The 21006-nt window shown below is 37.1% G+C and overlaps 1 protein-coding gene and 1 pseudogene across 2 annotated transcripts in view; both read left to right on the top strand.

Annotated features, from left to right (window-relative positions):
* Positions 1–21006, top strand: part of RNF128 (ring finger protein 128) — a 70822-nt gene that overhangs the window by 14915 nt on the left and 34901 nt on the right. The window lies entirely within an intron of this gene.
* Positions 3592–5443, top strand: LOC308551398 (lysine--tRNA ligase pseudogene; annotated as a pseudogene). Its single transcript has one exon. The product of its transcript is annotated as a lysine--tRNA ligase pseudogene (transcript).

Raw genomic sequence — 21006 nt, 5'->3', positions numbered from 1 at the left:
GGGGCTGATGAACACACAGTACAATATGCAGATGATATATTATAGAATTATACACCTGATAACCAGTGTCACCCCAATAAACTCAATAAAAAGGGGGGAAAAGAACTGTACACCCCAAACCTATATCATTTTATTAACCAATGTCACCACAGTAGATTCAATAAAAAAGAAAAAAAAGGGAGTTCTGCAGGATAGGTTTGTTTTCCTTACTGACTTTCAGAAACAACTTACTGTGAAAGGATAAAACTACAAGTGAGACAGGTTTGTGTTTGTTTTTATAATTAGTATATGGGCCTTAGTACAGAGGTTAGCTTTTAGAATACTTCATATAGGAGGAAATTTACTATTTTCACTTGGTAAAATGTCCTTATTTATGAATTTTTATACTAAATGATAGCAGAATTTCTTCAGAGGCATACCAAATTCCCTTTTTCTCCAATTAGGATACCTAATAGAATACTAATTGAATTTCTGTAACTTTTGTACCCTTAGGTTCTTGTGGCCAGGGCAAAAAATGTACCCTATCTCTGAACATAATGCTCTTTCTAATTTTAACAGTGCAATTTTCAACATAATTCCCCTATTAGAAAGTATATTTGAAGAGAATGCATACAAAAAGAGGTTCAAATTTAAGCAAATGTTTGAGTACCTCTTTATGACCAGCACTGTGCTGGATGTCGTGGTAGGAAGAGAAGAGTGAGCAGGGTGTAAGAAGCTCAGGATAAACAATGATGTGGTCTTTTCCTTCCAGGGAGCTCATATTTTCAGGCTCTGTTGCATTTTTTGGCTAATAATAATATTTTAGTCTGGCACTCAAATATCAATTTTAGCAGGGCTTTTAGATCTACACAAAAATGCTCCTCTCTAGAGTTTAGCAGTATTTAAGGTACAGAGTGAATGTTTGTTCCTTCCATACATTCTTGTACCAGTTTTACCAGGTCTGAAAGGTAAAGGGTAAAGTGACAAGTGGTGGAGGCCATGTCCCAATTTCATTGTAAATCTAGGCCATGGCTTGGCTCTGTGCTCATATTTTCCCCCTTTACACAGCAACAATTTATTCAGTGGAATTCTCCCTCCCAAGATCTCACATTGCAGGAAAACAAAACCAATTTATACAAGGGCAAAGGATCACCATAATTTCTTTTTTAAATTAAATTTTAATTTTTTACACCATAACTTCCAATGTTGATATAACTTTTCCTGAAACCCCTAAAGCTCCTGTTTATCATTTTATACTGCCCAACAATATCTTTATGTTTTTAACTTGCTGTGTATATATCATTAGTCTGTGGTTGCTTCACCTTGCACCATCAAATATTCTTATCAGATTCTGAATGGCTCTGGATATTGCACAATTTATAATCCCTAAGGATTGAATACATTGATGCTTGGAGTTAACTGATTAGCATTCCTCTATAAAACATTAATAAATAGCAACAACAAATGTTGAATTTGGTTCCAGAAACCTTGCTACCCTCAAACAAAAACTATGACAATAGAAAACTTCAGCATAAAATTTTTAATACAATTAAAGGATACCCAATTAATTAAATAACATACATACTACAGTTTTTTCATGGCTTTGAAATAGCCTCATTACTTTCTTTTCCTCGGTATCAGCACAAATTTAAGGTTGTATAGACACTAAACTGTTCCAACTACTTTAAGACTTATCTTTTATGACGTCTGAACCTCTTCATAAGTGACGAAATCACCACTCTTCTTTTGAACAAAAATAACTGGACTCTAAATTGAGGTTGGGACTAAAATGGCATCTGTCCTAGCTCCTAAATGTGAGAGATTTAGGTGTAACCAAGCCCCATTTGGAGAGGGATTTTTGCCACCATTATTAGTTCTGCTCTGGCAGTATGGTAATTTCAATGGGATCAACACTGTTGCAGTGCATGTCACACTAAACCCAAGGTCTGTAGAGTAGGATTAGTGTTCAACTTTTTATCTTTGGATATGTGATATGGCCTTGCTGTAGGCAGACATGTCCTGTCAAGATATGCCATCTTTGAATGTAGGAAGGAGGTGTACCTTAGACTCTGTTCACCACTATTATCTTTAAGGATAAATTTGTTTTCAGATTGAATCAAGATTCAAATTATCAGTAAATATAGCATACTTAAAATTGCATTAATCAAACATTTATTTGACAAGTGTTATGTTCCAGGTACTCTGCTAGATGTTGTAGATACAGTGATGAAAGACCCAGTCCCTAACCTAAAGGAATTAATAGATTAGTGAAACTCAAGTAAACCAGATAACCTCAAGTAAAGTCTGCACTAGACAGTGTAAAAACTGAATGTCTAACCCAGATGGGCCAAGATCTTATAAAAGGAGGTTGTACTTTATTTTTATTTATTTATTTTTAAAATATATCTTTATTCATTTCAGAGAGGAAGGGAGAGGGAGAGAGAGAGAGAGAAACATCAATGATGAGAGAATTGTCATTGATCGACTGCCTCCTGCACGCCCCTGACTGAGGATTGAGCCCGCATCCCGGGTATGTGCCCTGACCAGGAATTGAACCTTGATCTCCTGGATCCTAGGTCTATGCTTAACTGCTGAGCCACACCCAGCCGGGCGAGGAGGTTGTACTTTAAGTGAAATGGAGCTCTTTAAGGGCCTTTAGCAAAGGAATAATATAAACATTTTTTCCTTTTATTATCATTTTTTCTTTTTATTTGAATTTATTGGGATGACATTGGTTAATAAAATTATATAGGTTTCAGGTGTACAATTCAATAATACATCATCTGTATATTGTATTGTGTGTTCACCACCACAAGTCAAGTCTGTTTCCATCACCATTTGTCCCCCCTTTACCCTCTTCTACTTCCCCCAACCCCTCTTTCCCTCAGGAAATCACCATAATGTTGTCTGTGTCTATGAGTTTGTTTGTTTTGTTTAATCCCTTTGCTTTTTTCATACAAACCCACATCATGCCTCCCCTGACAGCTGTCAGTCTGTTATCTATCTATGAGTCTGTTTTTATTTTGTTTGTTACTTTATTTTGTTCATTAGATTCCACATATGAGTGAAGTCATATGGTACTTGTCTTTCTCTGACTGACTTATTTCACTTAGCATAATGCTCTCCAGGTAACAGGTTTTTTTCCCTTGTAGAAAAATGTACCTGGTAGCTATGAGGGGAATGAATTGTAGGGCTAAGACTGCTGATTTGGAGAGCAATGAGGAGGTTGTTATAGTGATTAAGGTGAGAGGCAATGGTGACGCTGAAGTTGTATTATAACATGAAAGGAATGGCCCTGTTTCTTATGTGGCTAATTTTCAAACTTCTCTATGTGAAGTACTTACTAATAAAAATAAAATACTTCTACTGACAGAGTTTTTCTATGCAGAGTAAAGGATTGGCATTGATCTGGTCAGAGTGACTGGACCACTGTTTTGGAACTCAAACTATAATCAAACTCCAGCTTAATATTTCCAAATACATGGGCCATACCTTTCAGGTCAGGCCCTCAGAGAGATGGCTGCGGTGCAGGGACCTTAGGTGAATATGGACAGTGGCAAGCTGAAACTGAGCAAAAAGTAGTGGTAATCATTAGTTCCAGGGTGTTCTGACATGTTGACGCAAGCTGCTATAAGGCTTGTTAGGGGCCCCTGCACCAACATCCTGGGCACAGTGGTGGCAGAGGGAGCTGTGAATGGGTCAACTTGCTCCTTTCACAGCACTTCACAAGGTCAAGGTACTTTCTAATAAAAGAAGTGAGCTAAAGAGATGCCTGAAAGCTGAGAAGAAGGTGGTGGAGAAGGAGGTCAAGCACAAGGAGCTCAGTCAGAAACAACTAATCCAGGCCAATGTTGATGCCACCAACCACACCACTGACAATGATATGGGTGCAAAGGAGAAGAGCCTGGGGCCCAAACCATTATTACAAGATCTGCAGCCAAGCAGTTCACCAACTAAAGGTCAATGAGTAAAACCCATACCCATACAAGTTCCATGTAGACATCTTGCTCAGTCACTTCACTCAAGAATATAGTCACCTGCAGCCTGGGGACCACCTGAGTGACATCACCTAAAAATGACAGGTAGATCCCATGCCTAAAGAGTTTCCATGACCTTAGGGGAGAGGGGGTCAAGTTGCAAGTCATGGCCAATTCCAGGAATTATAAATCAGAAGAAGAATTTATTTGTATCAATAACACAACCTGTGTCAGAAGGACATAATTGGAATTCAGGGGAATCCTAGGAAAACCAAGAAGGATGAACTGAGCATCATTCCCTAAGAGATCACACTGCTGTCTCCTTGCTTGCATATGTTACCTCATCTTCACTTTGGCCTCAAAGACAAGGAAACATGATATCTTCAGAGATACTGTGCTTGGTCCTGAACAACTTTGTGAGGGAGAAATTTGTCATCTGCTCTAAGCTCATCACACATAAAGGAAGTTTCTTGGATGAATTGGAATTCTTAGAGATTGAAACTACCATGTTGAACATCTACCAGGGAAAGTTGTAGCCACACCTTTTATCACCTACCACAATGAGCTGGACATGAATTTATATATGAGAATTGCTTTAGAACTCTACCATAAGATGCTGATGTTTTGTGGCATTGACCAGGTTTACAAAATTGGACACCAGTTCCTGAATGAAGGAATTAACTTGATTCACAATTCTGAGTTCACCATCTGTGAGTTCTACATGGCCTAGGCAGATATCATGATCTCATGGAAATCACAGAAAAGATGATTTCAGGGATAATAGTGAAGCATATTACAGGCAGTTACAAGCTCACTTACCAACCAGATGGCCCTAAGGGCCAAGCCTGAGAGATTGACTTCAACCCACCCTTCTGGAGAATCAGCATGATAGAAGAGTTTGAGAAAGCCTTGGGGGGAGGCATGAAGCTGACAGGAACTGAAGAAACTCACTCAGAAAATTCTTTATGATATCTGTGTGGCAAAAGCTGTTGAATGCCCTCCACCTGGTACCAGTCAGGCTCCTTGATAAACTTGTTGGGGAGTTCCTGGAAGTGATGCATCAATCCTACATTAATCTGTAATCACCCACAGATAATGAGCCCTTTGGCCAAATGACACTGCTCTAAAGAGAGACCCAACTGAGCACTTTGAGCTGTTTGTCATGAAGAAGGAAATAGCATGCCTACACCAAGCTGAATGACTCCATGAGGAAGTGGCAGCTTTTGAAAGAACAGGCCAAGGCCAAGGCTGTTGGTGATGATGAGACCATGTTCATAGATGAACGCTTCTACACCACCCTGGAATATGGGCTGCCCCCCACAGCTGGCTGGGGCATGGGCATAGACCAATTCACCATGTTTCTCACAGACTAGTCTAATAACATCAAGGAAGTACTTCTATTTCCTGCCATGAAACCCGAAGACAAGAAAGAAAATGTGGCCACTGGTGATATGCTGGGAAGCACAACAGCTAACACTTCTGTCTAGAAAATAATAATTGCAAGTCATATAACTCAGGCATCTTTGTATTTCTGGAAAAGACCAAGGACTGCAAGAGAATTCTTGTATGTTGCTATCCATTTGACTATTGCAGTTCATTCACCAGAAGAGAGAAAATGAATTAATAATTCCTTTCTTACTCCTTGTTACAAATAAACCCTTTCTCTAAAAAATATATAAATAAAACTATGGGCCACAGATAACATGCAGCCAAAGAACCCACAGAATTTGTTAAACTGTGGATTCCTCAGCCCTACCCCAGACATTCTGAATCGGAAGAGAGACCTAGGAATTCAGTGTTTTAGCAAGTTTCCCAGGTTATTCTCATGCATATTAAAGTTTGGAGATCATTGATCCTACCCAACAGTTTTCAAATTATGATCTGGGACCACAGGACCCTGAGACTTTCAGGGTCCATGAGATCAAAACTGTTTTCATAATAATATGTAGACATTATTTTCCATATTCACTGTGTTGACATTTACATGGAGGACGTAAAAGCAGTGGTCAGCAAAAACTACTGGCCCCTTAGCACAAATTAAGACAGCGCACCAAACTGTATTGTGTACTATACCTCCATTCACTTACAATAAAAAGAAAATGTCAGTTTTATTTAAGAATGTCATTGATGAATCAGTAAGAATAATTAAGTTTATTATCCTATTATTTATCCTATCTGTCATGCACAAATTTTTTTGTATGTTGTGTGTGATGAAATGGGAAGTAGGCATAAAACACTTCTGCAGCAGGCCCAAATGTGATGGTTAGCTGAAGGAGAAGCACTTGTATGACAGTTGTGAGCTGAACTAGCCACTTCCTTCAAACAACTCCTTTTTAACTTGAAAGAACTACTGACAAACAGTGGTTATCCAGACTTGGGTGTCTGGAAGACCTTTAGATCAAAGTGAACTAAGTCTGTCATGTCAAGGAAAACAAGTGACAGCATTTGTTGCTGATAATAAAATTTAAGTGTAATAGCAAAAATTAGAACTTTAGAAACCTTATCCACCACGTGAGCTTGACAACTTCCTAATACTTAAACTTTTCTGATGCTATTGATGGTGATACAATATCAAAAAACAACCATGATTTTTTTGGCATTGTATATCTTGAAATAAGTCACCATTTGTGAGATCTGAATAACTCAATAAACCAGTGCTTTCCAATGACCAACGCCAGATATTACAAAGCCATGTATAGATAAAGGACCCATTAATTACACAAGATAAATCAATGGATTTTTCATATAAGGAAGTACAGAGTTCATTGGTATGGTTTCAAATTCTACCTTATACATAACATTTAAGAAACTACCAATTGCTGAGTTTTAGTGTAGTATCAAAGAATCTCTACAATTATTTGAAAATGCTATTAAAGCACTCTTCTTTTTTCTAATCACATATCTGTGTGAGTACAGATTTCCTTCATATATTTCATTTGAAAAAAACAGATCCCAGTAGATCTGATGGAGAAACAGATATGAACATTCAGCTGTCTTCTATTAAGTCTGCCATTAAAGACCTTTGCACAAATGACAATGCTACTCTTTATTACATTTGCAGGAAAATATAGTTACTTTTAATTTAAAATATGTTAATTATAATAATATGTATGTTTACTGTTATTTTTAATGAATAACTGAATCATTTAAAAATTCCTCAGTGTTAATTTATAATATTGTAAATACAAATAGAAATAATCTGTATATGCAGCAGCATGGAAGGACCTGGAGAGTATTTTGCTAAGTGAAATAAGCCAGTCAGAGAAAGACCAATACCATATGATTTTACTCATATGTGGAATCTAATGAACAAAATAAACTAGCAAACAAAACAGAAACAGACTCATAGATAGAGAACAGATTGACAGCTCTCAGAGGGAAGAGTTTGGGGGACTGGGTGAAAGGGTGAAGGGATTAAGAAAAAAAAACCTCTCATACACACAGACAACAGTATGGTGATTACCCAAGGGAAAGGGGGATGAGGGGAGATTGAAGAGGGTAAAGGGGGAATAAATGGTAATGGAAAGAGGCTTGACTTGGGGTGGTAAACACACAATACAATATAGAGATGATGTATTATAGAATTGTACATCTGAAACCTGTATGATTTTATTAATATCACCCCAATAGATTCAATAAACAAAATTTTTTTGGTGTACTTAGTGACTTTAAAGAGTATAAAGTGGTCCTGAGACCAAAAACTTGAAGGAATGCTGATCTAGCCATTGGGTTCTTAATAATATGCTAAACATATCACTACTGGAAATTGTAATAGTCCGGGCAGAACTGTGTTTTAATAATAATTCTAAGAATTGTTTACCTATGAGTATGACCTGTCATCCAAAAAATATGCATCTGTGACCTTTTGGACAGCATTACTTCTAATTCCCTAGTGTCTTTAATATACTATTTCCTGAAGACTCCATCCACAAGAGATTTTTTTCCTGTACTATATATATCCCATCTGTAACCCGTTTCCTAATAGAGTACAGTTGACCCTCCATCGTTGTGATTTTCTCATCCCCTTATCTGAGGATTTAACTAAACATGGGTCAAAAATATTTGGGGTGAAAATGTTACATTGTTGCTGAAATGTACTATGAAGTTAGGCCTACAATGGCTGCATTTGTACTGAACAGGTACAGACTTTTTTCTTGAATAATTATTCCCTGAATAATACAGTATAACAGCTATTTACATAGCATTTATATTGTATTAGGTATTATAGGTAATCTAGAGATGATTTAAAGTATTTGGGAGGATTTGCATAGGTTATATGCAAATACTATGCCATTTGACATAAGGAACTTGAGTATCCATGGATTTTGATATCTGTGGGGGTCCTGGAACCAATTCTCCAATGTTATGAGAGACAACTGGGTTGCCTTCAAAACCTACAGCAGAAGTATTTGTGGGTACAGGGAAGAAATAGAGGCAACTTGCTGTATTACATGTGACTGTGTGCCTTTGTTTCATATGTTGGTTTAAAAGAATGATAATAATAATATGTGATATTGGTCATCTTCACTGTCACCAACCCTCCTCCAAATGATGATATATAACTATACAGAATATTAAGAAGCATTGCTTTAACCAACAGCTAACCTATATTAATGCCTATTTCCTATCCTGAATAGACTAGAAATTAACTAAAGGCTGGTTAAGAGCATAATGACATATTAAAAGGTTGTGCAGTACTCATTTGTTTGGTCTCCAGTAAACCACAGACACTTTTGAGAAATCATTTATATATTTATTTGTTGGGGGGCAATTTAGAACTATTTTTTTTTTTTTATCGAAAGCTGTTATGAATTAGTCAGTTTAAGAAACCTAAATTTGGTTCATCTTTGGCTGACAATAATCAAAAGGGGGCCAAAAAAAAAGTTGTCAGAAAACAGGAATTTGAAGAGAGGCTAGTCTGGCTTAGAGAGCTGCTTTTATTGGTTTTTAAAAATGCCATTTAAGAATGCGTGGTTTGATAAGCTTCCATATCCCTCATTGAAATACATTGACCTTCCCTAGTTGCCCAAAGAGTTTGTGCTATAGGGGGGAATACGTACCCTTTGAAAGCTATTGTGGACAAAATGAATATTCAGAAATCCACTTGAATTGATTTTAGATTTTCTAATGGAGGAAATGTTTGTTAGAGAATTATGTTGGAATTCTTTACGCTTTGATCTTGTTCATTCTAGATACTAGTGAATTCAGAAATGCTGACACCATTGATTTATGAGGATGTTAGGTACTATTGAATGTGAGCTTAGTTTTAAAAGAGCTACTTTGGCCTTCATTTGCCCTTACTAGTAAGTCACTCATTGTAAATACTCTTTTCTAATATTAAAAGTGGAATACTGGTTGAAAGAGATACTGAACAGCTTTCCTCGCCTCCTTGTATTTTGTATTTGAATAACAATATACTCTATGTATGCCATCATTATGCTTAGAATATTTAATATATTGTAAAATGTTTTATAATTTATTTTACATTTTAACATGTTAATATTTTAATGTGGAAGGAAAGTCCATAAGCATAAAACTTACTACATAGTTCGCACTTGATAAATATTTGTTCAATGAATTTGTCTGTGTTCACAAATAAATAATTAAGATTAAACCAAAATAAAGATTAAACCAAAACCATAATGTCATTAACTTTTTAATTTTTATTTTTCAATGACTGTTTGCATTCATTATTTTGTGTTAGTTGCAAGTGTACAGCATACTGGTTAGACAACCATATACTTTACAAAATATTCCCCCAATATTTCCAGTAGCCACCTGGCACCATACATAGTTATTACAATATTATCAACTGTATTCCTTATGCTGTGCTTTACATTCTGGTCACTATTTTGTAATTTAGCAATTTGTACTTCTTAATCCCTTCACCTTTTTCACCCAGTCCCCAGCCCCACCCCTTATGGCAACCATCAGTCTGTTCTCTGTATCTATGAGTCTGTTTCTATTTTGTTTGTTCATTTACTTTTTCTTTAAATTCCACATATAAGTGAAATCATATTATGTTTGCCTTTCTCTGACTGACTTATTTCAGTTATATCATTAGCTTTTTGAAAGACGTGAAACGGGTTGGCCACCAGTAAGATCCAAGATCAAACTTCTATATATTATGAATAATAAACTAGAAAGTGTTTTTTACCAGTAGGGCTGAAAAGAGACACTTTTTATTTATATTAACCTTTTAATTGAATGATATTCACTAACAGTAGTAAGAATTGCTAAACCGTATTTTATTACATTTGTTCCCTAGATAGGCACATGCCAAAACTTTTATTCATTGTTGAACATTTGAAATTGGAGTCTGTATTTCTTCTGCTGCTTAATTGTTACTTATTCCTAATAAGTCACTTCTCCCATAGTACTTTAGATAGCAGAATGAAAATGTGAAAAACTTGAGCCACATCGTGTTATTAGTGATTTTTATTATTATTATTATTTTAATTTATCTTTATTGTTAAAAATATTACAGATATCCTCCCTTTTTTCCCTATTGACCCCTCCACCCTGCATCCTCCCACCCCCAGGCCTTTACCACACTATTGTCTGTATCCATGGGTTATGCATATATGCATATAAGTTCGTTGATTAATCTCTCCCCACCCATTCCCCCACTCCCACCTTCCCACTGAGATTCATCAGTCTGTTCCATACTTCTATGTCTCTGGATCTATTTAGTTCCTCAGTCTATTTTGTTTATTAGATTCCACATATGAGTGAGATCATGTAAAACTGAATTAGGAAGAATCAGAAAACCTGAATAGGCTAATAACAACTGATGAAATCAAAGCAGCAATAAAAAAAAACTCCTAACAAACAAAAGCCCTGGTCCAGACGCCTTCACAGGGGAGCTTTCTAATTCTTTAAGCTGTAGAGTTAGATAGTTTACTAAAAATTGTTCTTGCTTTTTAAGGTAGGCCTGCAGTGCTATGGACTTCCCTCTCAGGACTGCTTTCGCTATGTCCCATAGATATTGGGTTGTTGTGCGTTCATTTTCATTTGTTTCCAGGAAGTTTTTTATTTCTTTCTTGATCTTATTGATAACCCATTCATTGTTTAATAATATGCTATTTAGCCTCCATGGGTTTGAATGTTTTTGAGTGTTTTTACTGTAGTTGATTTCCAATTTCATGTCATTGTGATCTGAGATGCTTGATCTGATTTCAATCTTCTTGAACTTGTAGAGACTGGTTTTGTGTCCTAACATGTGGTCTGTCTTTGAGAATGACCCATGTGCACTTGAGAGGAATGTATATTCTGCAGCTTTGGGCTGAAATGTTCTTTAATATCAATTAAATCCATCTGATCTAGTGTGCCAATTAGAGTCACTGTTTCTATGTTGACTTTTTGTCTGGAAGATCTATCCAGTGAAGTCAGTGGGGTATTAAAGTACCTGAACATGACTGTATTGCTGTTTATTTTTAATGATAGCTTTGCTGGATAGAATTGACTTGGTTTGAGATCCTTGTTTTGCATTACCTTGAATACCTCATGCCGTTCTCTTCTGGCCTGTAGAGTTTCTGATGAGAAGTCAGCTGACAGCCTCATGGGAGCTCCTTTGTAAGTAACAGGTTGCTTTTCTCTTGCTGCCTTTACTATTCTCTGTCTTGAATTTTTGACATTTTAATTACGATGCCTCTGGGTGTGGGCCTCTTTGTATTATTCTTGCTTGGGACTCTCTGTGCCTCCTGAACTTGTGTCTTTTTCCTTCACCAAGTTAGGGAACTTTTCTGCCATTATTTCTTCAAACAGCTTCTCTAACCCTTGCTTATTTTCGACCTCTTCTTGTAGTCCTATGATGCAAATATTGTTAGGGTGGTGTTAGAGTGGTGAAAGTGGACACCCCTGTCTTGTTCCTGTTTCTAAGGGAAATGGTTTTAGTTTTTGACCATTGAGTATGTTGTTAGCTGTAGGTTTGTCGTATATGGCCTTTATAATGTTGAGGTATATTCTTTCTATTCCAACTTTGCTGAGAGTTTTCATAAAAAATGGGTGCTGGATTTTGTTGAATGCTTTTTCTGTATCTATTGACATGATCGTGTGGTTTTTATCCTCATTTTGTTTATGTGATGTATCACATTTATTGATTTGCGAATATTATACCAGCTTTGCATTCCCAGAATAAATCCCACTTGGTTGTGATGTATGATCTTTTTGATGTATTGCTGGATCTGGTTTGCTAGTATTTGGTTGAGGACTTTTACATCTGTGTTCATCAGGGATATTGGCCTGTAATTTTTTTTCCTTGTAGTGTCTGTATCTGGTTTTGGGATTAGGATGATACTGGCCTCATAAAAAGAGCTTGGGAGGTTTCCCGCCTCTTGAATTTTCCAGAATAGTTTGAGGAGGATAGGTGTTAATTCTTTGAATATTTATGAAAACTTTCCTGTAAATCCATCTCGTCCAGGACTTTTGTTTGCTGGGAGTTTTTTTTATTACTGCTTCAATTTCATTAGTTATTATCCGCCTATTCAGGTTTTCTGATTCTTCCTGATTCACCTTTGGAACATTGTATGCTTCTAGGAATTTGTCCATTTCACCCAGGTTGTCCAGTTTGTTGGCATATAGTTGCTCATAGTATTTTCTTACAATCCCTTGTATTTCTGTTGTGTTAGTTATATCTCCTCTTTCATCTCTGATTTTATTTATTTGGGTCCTCCTTCTTTGTTTCCTGGTGAGTCTGGATAAAGTTACCTCAATCTTATTTATCTTTTCAAAGAACCAGCCCTTGGTTTCATTGATTTTTTTTTCTTTTTTCTTTTTTTTTTTTTTAGCCTCTATGTCATTAATTTCTCCTCTGATCTTTATTATTTCCTTACTTCTTCTTCCTCAGGGCTTTTCTTGCTGTTATTTTTCTAATACTTTTAGTTGTTGTGTTAGGTTTAGTAGAGCTTTAGCTTGTTTCTTGGGGTATGAGTATAATGCTGTGAACTTTCCTCTCAGGACTTCTTTTGCTGTGTTCCATAGATTTTGGGTTGTTGTCTGCTTATTTTCTTTTTTTCCAGGAAGTTTTTTTTCTTTCTTCCTTGATCTCATTGGAAACCCATTCAATGTTTAATAACATGCTATTTAGCCTCCATGTGTCTGAATATTTTTGAGTTTTTTTTATAGTGGTTGATTTCTAGTTTCATGCCATTGTGATCTGAGAAGATGCTTGATATGATTTCAGTCTTCTTGAATTTTTAGAGACTTGTTTTGTTCCCTAACATGTGGTCTATTTTTGAGAATGTTCCATGTGTACTTGAGAAGAATGTGATTCTGCTGCTTTGGGATGAAATGTTCTGTAAATGTCAATTAAATCTATTAGATCTAGTGTGTCATTTAAGGTCTACGTTTCCCTGTTGATTTTTTGTCTTGATGATCTGTCCAGTGACGACAGTGGGATGTTAAGACCCCCCACTATGATTGTGTTGCTGTCAATCTCCCCCTTAAATTCCACCAAGAAATTTTTTTATTTATTTAAGTGCTCCTATATTGGCTCCATATATATTTATAAGGGTTATTTCTTCCTGTTGGACTGATCCCTTGAGTATTATGTAGTGACATTCTTTGTCTCTTGTTATGGTCTTTATTTTAAAGTCTGTTTTGTCAGAAATAAGTATTGCTACTCCAGCTTTTTTGTTTGTTCATTTCCATTTGCATGGAATATTTTTTTCCATCCCTTCACTTTCACCCTGCGTGTATCTTTTACTCTCAGATGAGTCTCTTGTAGACCTCATATATTTGGGTCCTGTTTTCTTATCCATTCAGCTACTCTATGTCTTTTGATTGGGGCATTTAATCCATTTAAATTTAAGGTTATTATTGATACATATTTAATGCCATTTTTCCCTTTATGCTGATGTACCTTTCTCTCAATATTCCTTCCTCTTAAAGCAGTCCTTTTAGCATTTCTTGCAATGCTGGTTTGGTGGTACTGAACTCCTTGAGCTTTCTTTTGTCTGGGAAGCTCTTTATTTCATCTTCAATTTTAAACGATAGCCTTGCTGGATAAAGCAGTCTTTGTTGCAGGTTCTTGCTTTTCATTATTTTAAGAACTTCATGCCACTCCCTTCTGGCCTGAAGTGTTTCTCTTGAGGAATCTGCTGTCAGCCTTATGAGGGTTCCCTTGTAGGTCACTGCTTGTCTCTTTCTTGCAGCCCTTAATATTCTCTTTGTCCTTAACATTTGCCATTTTAATTTTGATGTGTCTTGGAGTGGGTCTCTTTGGGTTCCTCTTTTTTGGAACCCTCTGTGCTTCCTGAACTTGTGTGGCTTTCTCCTTCACCAGGTTAGGGAAGTTTTCTGTCATTATTTCTTCCACCAAGTTCTCTGTCCCTTGCTCACTTTTCTCCCTGTCTGATACCCCTGTGATGTGAATGTTGTTTTGCTTCATGTTGTCTCAAAGTTCCCTTAAACTATCCTCATGCTTTTAAAGTGTTTTTTCTTTTTGCTGCTCTGGTTCATCGTTTTTTCCTACTTTATCTTCTAATTCACTTAATCTATATTCTACTTCATTGAGCCTGCTTTCAATTCCTTCTGGCATATTCTTGATATCAGATATAGTATTCTTCATTTCTTCCTGGTTCTTATTCATCATATCTATATCTTTTTTCGTGGTGGTAAACTTTCACTAAGTTCCTGGACCTTCCCATTATGAGCCTTGTGGTTCTCATTAGTTTCCTTAAGCATCTTTATAACCATCACTCTGAACTCTATTTCTGATCACTTAACTCTATCTTATCATCATCCTTTTCTGGTGATTTTTCCTTCTCTTTAGGTTGGGGGTTGTTTCTTTGTCTCCCCATTGTAGTGATTCTTAGTGTTAGTATCTTTATATTAGATTTCTTTGCTGTATCCTAGTCTTGTGGGGTGGGATTTTTTGGTGTATGTCCAGTGTGGTCCAGAGGTTCGTTTTCCTTATTTTTCTGAGCTATATGCTCTAGGCGTGTCCCCTTTGTGGGTGTCCCTTTTGTGGGTTCTTTGCGCTCTCCTTTTGTGATTGGGTGTAGATTGTTGTTGACCCCTTCATGAGAGGACCCTCCTCTAAGGTTCACTAACTGTGAGGCTCAGCCACAACCACGTCATGTGAGCTTTTGTACAGGTGCTGATAGAGCAAAACAAAACACAATCAAACTTCCAAGAAACAAACAGTAACTTACAAAATATCCTGACAATCACAATGAAAACAACCCAAGAGAAAGTAGAATTGGGAGGGCAAAGCGAGAACACAAATCCTAAAGAAATAAAAAGAGAAAAGGATATTATTGCTATTAATAAAAATAAAATAAAATTAAAATTAAAAAATAAAGAAGTTACTGGGAGATAAAAGGGGTAGAGAAAAGATTCTGAAAGAAGGGTGAACAAAAAAAATAAGGGTAGAGAGTAGAAATAGGAAAATTGTTGAAAATGAAAAGAACAAACACAAACAAAGAAAAAGACAAGAAGACAGACTAAAAGAGAGAGAGAAAGGAACAAAAAAATAAAGTTATACCAATGTACCAAGAAGAGAGAGAGGTAAAACAAGGGCAGGGAAGGAGCTCAATAAGGAATATGGAGGAACAATAGATTAAAGCAATAAACTTACTGATTATGATAATATCCCAGTAATAAAGCAGACAATATCAAGAAAATCTTGATAAAAGAACAAAAAGCAAAACAAAACAAGACAAAAAACAAGCAAACTAAGATAAAACAAATCCTAAAAAAATTAATTAAAAAATTAAAATCAATTAAAAAAAATTCCTCTTAAAATAATTTAAAAAGTTATCCAGGTGAATTTCGTCTGGGCCACCCACTTATGTTGTCTGAGGCTCTCTGTTTTATATATTGATTTCAGGTCTCCTGGGAGGTACTTGTATGTCAACCAATGTCAGGAGCTTTCTAGGTTTGGCTCTGTTGTCCTTATGTATCTGGTTGGCCTGAGGCTCTCTGTGGACCACCTTCTCCTGTCAGCTATTTCACCTCTCCCTTATGGTTGCCTGGTCTTTCTCCAGAGTCTTCTGAAGACAGTCTAGGGTGCAGGCCAGCTAGTGTAGCTTGGGATATTGCTCCCCTTACTTAGAGGTTTTTCTCTCAGGCACTCACTGTGGGGAAGTTAGTCTGTTTCAAAGCCGACTCCTCTGTTTCTACCAAGTCCTCCAATTCTAGTTCCCATAGAATGGCCTGCTGCAGGTTCAGATTGAATTCAGTCTGTTGCCTTTTCTGTATGGGCAGTTTCAGTGCTCTGGGCTCAGTAGGTTTGATTAAAAAAGACTCCTGTGAGTATGTTGCCTGCCCAACCCCCAGAAGTGGTTTTAAGCTTTTCCTCTAGGTCCCAAACAATAGTCCCTGAGAGTCTTACTCTTGTCTTGTGGTCCTGTGAGCTGTGCTCCCTTCCCCCTCATAACTGTGCCCTATGGGGGATATCTGGGGCTTCAGTGAGCTGAACCAACCTGTTTCCTGTTGGGGGTGGTGCTCTTAGCCTCTGGGAGAGATAGGTGTGCTTCACCCCTCCTTTCTCAGATCTGGTTGGCTGATATCACAGGGTGCTCAGTTCAAACTCTCCACAATGCAGGCACAAATTCCAGCTTTCGCTGGTCTGTCTCCCCAGTGCAAGCCAGGAAGGTGGACGCCTGTTCAGCATTCAAAAATGCACACAGCAACAAACAGGCAGAGAACCTACTTTGTGAGGATCTTGTTCCCTTGTGCCTTGGATCCAAGTGGGAGGGGTTACAAAGTCAGCCCCATGCAAGTCCCCTGCACAGCTGATTTCAGAAAAGCTGAGACAGGTCCTTTGGCACTATCCTGGCTCCCCTCTGAGCAGGTCAGAAATCTCCAATTCACACCACCAGCAGCTCCCGAGGCTGGAGACCTGATCCTCCCCACTTGTGGCTCAAGTCCCTCTCTGGCAGCGGGAGGGCTCTCTTCCCCTTCCCCGCACCACACAGTTTAAATGCTTTCTGGGGTTCTACACAATACCTTACAGGAAAGCAGAGGGTTCCTGTAGGTACCCTTTGCCCCTTTCTATTCGGAAGCCACACACTGTGGAGCAGCCTTTCCTGCTGTCAGTACCTGGGATGAATTTCTCCTGTCCTTGCTGCTGCCATTAGGCACTTTGTTTCACTGGGAAGGCACAGTCCCCTTCTAGCAGGCACACTGTTGCTCTGGCTCCCTCTGCCCACCTTGCACAGGCTATCCTTCCCTTCTCCTCCACTCTGGATTTGAGATCCCAGCTTTTGGATGCCAGTCCACACTTTCAAGGGGAGGGTGCTTTGCAGCCTCTAACCCTTGGGCCTTGAACCCGAGCACTGGCTTAGGGGGGGCTCCCCCTTTCTATGCCCCCCCGCCTTACTGGACTCTGATGTTTCTTCAGTGCTCCTTACTTGAAATATATCCACTCAGGTATATTTGTCTGGTTTTTCTAAGCTGGTTATGCAGTATTTTAGGTGTAAATCCATTCCGTCGCTTGGAGCAAGGGCCCTCTGCTTCTTGTGAGAGTGCCGCCACCTTCACTTCTCTGGAAATTATATTTTCTACTTATGGAGGTGATAATAAATGTACACAAATTGTTTCACTGGCTTAGTTCACATTCTTCCTAGTAGTGAATGGCTCATATATAGGAGACATTTGCAAATGCCTAGAGGGAAGAGACTATATTTTATTCCTTTTTGTAGCTCCAAGGCCTAGCACAGTGTCTGGCATGTGTATAGATACAATAAAAAACACCCTTAATGAATGAAATTAGATTTACTGTCTTTTGTATAATTGGTACTACAAGAAGGATAATTGAACTATAACCTTGATTTTATTAGCACTATGTTTTAATCAGTTGATCTGTGCAAACCATATTTTGTTTCTTAAGCCTGGCACTTTCCAAAGGAGATAGTTGGTATAGTGAAATTTTGGATAAAAAAGTGGAAAACTTGGCAACTTGTGCAAGAGTCTGTGTATTGATATATCAACATTGGTCTTAAAGATGAACTGTAAGGATGTTTTGAAGAAATATCAATAATTTTAAAGATTGTAATCTAACTGTTTTCATTTAATATGTTGTTGTACTACTATAAGTAAATAAATTGATAAGCCAAATTCTGCAGCATAAAGAACATATAGTCAATGATATAGGTTGGTTATCTGTTAATTGCACTTGTCTTTTTGAGCATCAAAACTCCTACCTTCAAAGAAGATCAATTCTCATAAACAGTTGAAGAAGTGCTTTGAGGTTCTCTCGGAAGGGAATATTAGTATTATATCCTCCCCAAATAGACACAAAATTATATTTTGCTCATCCCTTTGAAAACATGCCATTCATATTTTCTAAATCTCATTTAAGATAAGAAAAGCTTCTGTCCTTGTGTGTGTGTTTTCAATGTTTACTTTCTATTCCTCAACACACCAGATATTAGAGAGATTAAACATTCAGAGTAAGTTCTGAATAAGACCACATAATTGGTGCTTATAATAAATGACTAACTTTACATACAGAATATGTCTTGTGATGCTTTAAAAAGATCGATTACAAAGTCACTAATTTTAATGTGAGAGGTTTAGAATTAGCTGAAGCATAGTAATAGCCCCTTGAGACTCCAATATTTTAAGGACGGAGAAAGTTTTAGGGAGAAAAAGGCTCATCAAAGCCTGCTTTAAAAACACACACACACACCAATCAGAAAAGATTTCTTTTCCTGTTCCTCAAAAATAAGTCTGATTGCTCTTCTTTGGAATTTCATGGTACATATTTTATGGTTTTCAAAAGAGTAGCAACTAGAAAAACAAATTTAACTTGGGATTGTATATGAACTTTGGTTTTTCAAAGTAGGTATGATTAAATGAAATGAATAAGCAAAGTAACTTTGTTATAAGTTTTGAATTTTATACTATTTGTATTTAACTTTTAACATTTTTTTATTGATTGATTTAAGAGAGGGGAGAGAGAGATCGATTTGTTGTTCTACTTATTTATGCATTCATTGGTTGATTCTTGTATGTGCCCTGACCAGGGATCAAACCCTCAACCTTGGCATATCGGGACTACGCTTTAACCAACTGAGTAACCTCACCAGGGCCTTGTATTTAAATTTTGACTCTGTAACATCCAGTGGTATTCTAGAGTCATCTGGCTTAGCCAATTGTACCCATATTTTCCCAACTCCACATTCACATGACCATGGGGGTAGTATTTACACCACAGAAATTGAGAAACACTATAAACCAAGGATTCCTCCTTTCCCCACCCCTCCCCAAGAACCAGTTGTTAACATTTACCACCTACCCCCAATGTACCTATTTAATTTTCATTTTTACAGTCAAATAATAGCTTTAGATTTCATTAAAGTTAGAGAAATAATTGCCCGGATGGTGTGGCTCAGCAATTGAGCATCAACCTATGATCCAGGAGATTGAGGTTTGATTCCCAGTCAGGGCACATGCCTGGGTTTCAGGCTCGATCCCCAGCAGGGGGGTGTGCAGGAAGCAGCTAATCAATGACTCTCATCATTGATGTTTCTCTCTCTCTCTCTCTCTCTCTCTCTCTCTCTCTCTCTCTCTCTTCCTCTTTTTTGAAATCAATCAAAATAAAAATAAAAGACAGAGAAATGATGTAGAATGGTGGTTAAGAGCAGATACCAGTTGTGCAGTTACTAGCATGTGTTATTCCAGGCAAGTTCGTCAATCTTATTTTTAATGGGATAATAGCAATGCCTACCTTATAGGGTTGATGTGAAGATGAAATATGTTAATGCATGTAAAGCACTTAGAACAGAATCTAGTTTATAGATAAATCTTATCTGGCAACCTCAATTATCCAGAACATAGACAGGATTCAGGAAGCAAACAAAAATGTCACTGAGCAACCAATATAAATGTCAGAGGGTACTTGTACTGAAACCCTCAAGCTCTCTCTCTTGAAGCTTGTTTTATTCTTCGGACCCAAGCTTGGTTGAGTTTTTCAAATTGACAGTAGAAGGCCCATATTATATAGGCAGCAGGAGTGGAAAGAAGTATCTCATAATGAGAAATGCCAAGGAAGTAGCATCTACATGACTTGGTAGATTAGCAGTGAGTATTCAAATGTGATTCTGAGGTTCCTAAACCAGGTGACCAGAAGTTTGGGGGATCATTAACTGTTATGGAGAACACTGGAGGAGGAGCAATTTTTAAATAGTTGCAGGGGTGTGGGGAAGAGTAGATATATAATAATACTTAGAAATAGGTCTCTTACATGACTAGGAAGCTAATTTAATAGATAATTAGACTATATATAGCATGTATGAATACGAATTGGAGCAACTGAAGCAGAGCATTGTTCATTATGTATAAATAATGTATTTCTTGACTATCATTTTTAAATCTCCATCTGACCACAATGGCCAGTATGTTCCTGAGCTTCCACCCCTGCCACCCACCTCATATCTTCTAAAAGAATGAAAACTTATTTCTATCAGTCATAAAAAGTTTAGAAGGACAAATCTGTGTTAAAAAGAAATATTTAAAATGACAATATATTCCCAAATCTGATTTTTAGAATTATCCATGCTTTCAAAGTTTATACAGATTATGTAATTAATCAAAACTTTATGACAGGAAATCTTTAGCTGTCTTACAGAGAAAAGACAAAATCTGTGTTTTTAGTGCCAAAACTAGAAATGTGAAGCCCCCAGTAAATATAAAAATGAGCCACTCTTCTTGCAAAATAACCAGTTCTCTAGACACATGAAGGATACTGAATCAAACACTAATAGAGGAAAAATATGCAACAGAAGGCATTTCAGACACCTTTACGTCCCATTGTTTTTGAGATTTTCCCCATGTAAATGAGAAGAGTAAGTCGTCAATGGCAGCCAAACTGAATGATTGCAAATGAGTCAGTCAAGTTATAAAAGGGTTTAACTAAATGGCTATCATATGTTAAAATGATGTCTCTTAGAACTTTAAAAATTTGTAATAATACCTTATGAATACATTATTTTTAAATTAGTAACTTCAAATAAAGAGAGGGTCTTGATCTTTTGAAGACTTTGGCCACTGGGGATCATAAATTTAAAGGATTACTAGGGTAACAATTCTGCTATATATT

The sequence above is a fragment of the Miniopterus schreibersii genome (genome assembly GCF_964146895.1).
Source record: "Miniopterus schreibersii genome assembly, chromosome: X".
Lineage (NCBI taxonomy): Eukaryota > Metazoa > Chordata > Mammalia > Chiroptera > Miniopteridae > Miniopterus > Miniopterus schreibersii.
The sequence above is the reverse complement of the archived record's forward strand: the minus strand, read 5'-3'. Positions and strand labels throughout refer to the sequence as shown.